Source organism: Gossypium arboreum, chromosome 9 (genome assembly GCF_025698485.1).
Source record: "Gossypium arboreum isolate Shixiya-1 chromosome 9, ASM2569848v2, whole genome shotgun sequence".
NCBI classification, from domain to species: Eukaryota; Viridiplantae; Streptophyta; class Magnoliopsida; order Malvales; family Malvaceae; genus Gossypium; species Gossypium arboreum.
The window spans coordinates 58894767-58897910 of record NC_069078.1 but is presented as its reverse complement, the minus strand read 5'-3'; the positions used below and the strand labels follow the sequence as shown (position 1 = coordinate 58897910).

General features: G+C 40.0%; 1 non-coding gene across 1 annotated transcript; it reads left to right on the top strand.

The window, feature by feature from the left end:
* Positions 1 to 2432: 2432 nt before the first annotated feature.
* LOC128281052 (small nucleolar RNA R71) lies at positions 2433 to 2537 on the top strand. The gene has a single exon (XR_008271268.1). It is a non-coding gene; the product is annotated as a small nucleolar RNA R71 (small nucleolar RNA).
* Positions 2538 to 3144: the final 607 nt, after the last annotated feature.

The following is a 3144-nucleotide window of genomic DNA, read 5'->3' as shown; positions in this document are numbered from 1 at the left end:
TCACACAGCCGTGTCGCACGATCGTGTCTAGCTTCATTCGCTTCTCCCACGCCCGTGGGTTCAATCCCCACGCCCGTGTTATTTTGACAGGTTTGATCACGGGTGTTAGACACGAGCGTGTCGCACGCCCATGCTAGTTTCTTAGTTTCAACCATGGGTCTTCCACATGGGTGTGTCGAACGCCCGTGTTGTTTTGGCAGGCTCGACCATAGCCATGTCACATGGCCGTGGTATTTTATCGTAGCCTGTATTGGGGAAATCTTTTTCCCTGCTTTCACACGGCCTTAAGCACGTCCGTGTGCTTGGCCGTGTCTTTGTGGAAACAACTGTATTTGAGATCTCTAGTAGTAGGTTAGGATTTAAATACCAAAATTTAAAGAAATTAAGAATGTTAGTGCTCGGGTTGCCTCCCGAGAAGCGCTTATTTATAGCCTAAGCTCGACTTACCTCTTCAGTGAATGGTCATGGTGGTTTTAAGAGTTTATACTCCTCATTATTGCTTTCAATCTCATCAAAATAAGGTTTTAATCAGGTGTTGTTTACCTTAAAAGTGTCGAACTTAGGATGACTCACCTCCACCATACCGAATGAAAAAATACTGAGTACCGTAAGAGGGATTTCCTCATTCGGTGTGGTAGTGACAATGTGGGGATCTGCGGCATCTAATAAGACTTTGTCACCAACCTTAAGTTGATTTGGAGAGGTATCGAACTTCTTTTGGAGTAATTTCAGTTTATCGTGTGTTCTTAGTTTATGTGCTGGCCATTCGACTAGCTCCTCTATTCTCAGCCTTCGTTCTTCATGAGTGTCTCCTCTATCATTGCTAGAACATGGCTCGTGAACTTCTTTGAAACTTAATTTCTGCAAAGTAGGTTGTGTCATATTATCAATTTTAGTAGACTGGTGTGGACTATTACCTTTATTGTTCGATGTGATGCCAGAATTACAAGCTTGAAGGGTGATCGTTTCGTCTCCCACACGAAGTGTAAGCTCACCTGTGCCAACATCAATAATTGTTTTAGCAGTTGCTAAAAAAGGCCTCCCTAAAATCAAAGGGGTGTTATTATCCTCCTCTATTTCTAGAACAACAAAATCAACGGGAAATATGAACTTATCTACTTTCACTAGTACATCTTCAATAATACCCCTAGGAAATCTTATAGTTTTACCTGCCAATTGAATGCTCATCCTAATTTGTTTAGGTTTCCCAAGACCTAGTTGCTTAAACATTTTGTAAGGCATGACGTTAATACTAGCCCCTAAATCAGCTAATGCATGATTTATATCTAAACCAATTAAGCAAGGAATTGTAAAACTCCCTAGATCTTTCAATTTGTGGGGTAGCTTATTCTGTAGAATAGCTGAGCAGACTGCGTTTAGCTCCACATGTGATGCTTCGTCCAACTTCCGCTTATTTACTAAAAGCTCTTTTAAGAATTTCATTGCATTCGACATCTACGACAAAGCTTCCATAAACGGTAAGTTAATATGTAATTTTTTCAAAAATTTAAGGAATTTACCGAATTATTTATCTGAGCGGTCTTTCCTTTTCACGTTAGGGTGTGGGACACAAGGTCTATATTCTTCATTCATCGTGTTGTTATGACTTACCTCGCTTTTACCTTTGCTTACCACAGTTCCTTGCATTAAGTCTAGTTCAGGCACAATGAATCTTTCCTTATCTTGAGTACTAATTGCGTTGAGGTGTTCCCTTGGGTTACGTTCAGTATTACTTGGTAAGCTACCTTGTGGTCATTCAGAGATTAGTTTGGATAGCTGGCTTATCTGAGTTTTGAGCCCTTGGATCGATGCTTGTTGATTTTTAAGTGTTGTCTCAGTATTTTGGAAACGGGTTTCTGACAACGAGATAAATTTAGAGAGCATCTCCTCAAGGTTCGGTTTCTTCGCTTGTTGATAAGGTGGTTGTTGAAACCCCTGAGGATTTTGTGGCTTTTGATTTCCATGACCACCCCAGGAGAAATTTGGGTGGTTCCTCCAACCTGCATTGTAAGTATTACTGTATGGGTTATTTTGAGATCTAAAGTTATTGTTACCCATATAGTTGACTTATTCCTCTTCAGTTGTAGGATTGAAGGATTGATATTCTGTATGCACACCTCCTCCACTTGAGTCACACCTCATTACTGGATGTACCTGCGTAGAACCAAATAAACCACCAATCTTTTTTTTTGAGAAGTTCTACCTGATTTGACAGCATAGTAACTGAGTCGACGTTATAAGTGCCGGCTGTTTTTGTTGGCTTAGTCCTCATGACTTGCCACTGGTAGTTATTCAGTGACATTTCTTCAATAAATTCATAAGCCTATTCAGGTGTTTTATTGTTGATGGTTCCTCCAACGGCTGCGTCAATCATCTGTCTTGTCGATGGATTCACACCATTGTAGAATGTTTGAACTTGCAGCTATAGAGGTAACCCATGGTGAGGGCACCTTTGCAATAGATCCTTGTATCTCTCCCATGCATCGTAAAGTGTTTCTAAGTCCATCTGCAGAAAAGAAGAGATATCATTACTAACTTAGCCGTTTTAGCCGACGAAAAATATTTTAGTAAAAATTTTTCGGTCATTTATTCTCAAGTAGTGATAGACCTTCAAGGTAACGAGTTCAACCACTGTTTAGCTTTTTTTCTCAGTGAAAAAGGGAATAACTGAAGGTGAATGAAATCATCAAAAACGCCATTAATTTTGAAAGTGTCGCAAAATTCCAAAAAATTCGCCAAGTGAGTGTTGGGATCCTCATCCTGCAAACCATCAAACTGAACAAACTACTGTATCATCTGAATTGTGTTAGGTTTCAATTCGAAATTATTCGCAGCAATAGCAGGTCTAACTATACTTGACTCAGTTCCTATTAAAGAAGGTTTAGCATAGTCATACATAGTATGTGGAGCAGGATTTTGATTAGCCGCAATTGCAGGAGGTAGCTGATTGCCTTGGTTTTCAGCCATCTCTTCGGTTGGGGGTTGAGTATCGTCTTCTTGCTCGTTCTCTGTGTATCTTAAGCTTCACCTTATTTCTCTTTGGTTTCTACGAACTGTGTGATCGATCTCTTCGTCAAAAAGTAATGGTCCCGACGGGTTTCTACTAGTCATAAACTATAAAAACCTGTCAAGAGAAAGAAAAAG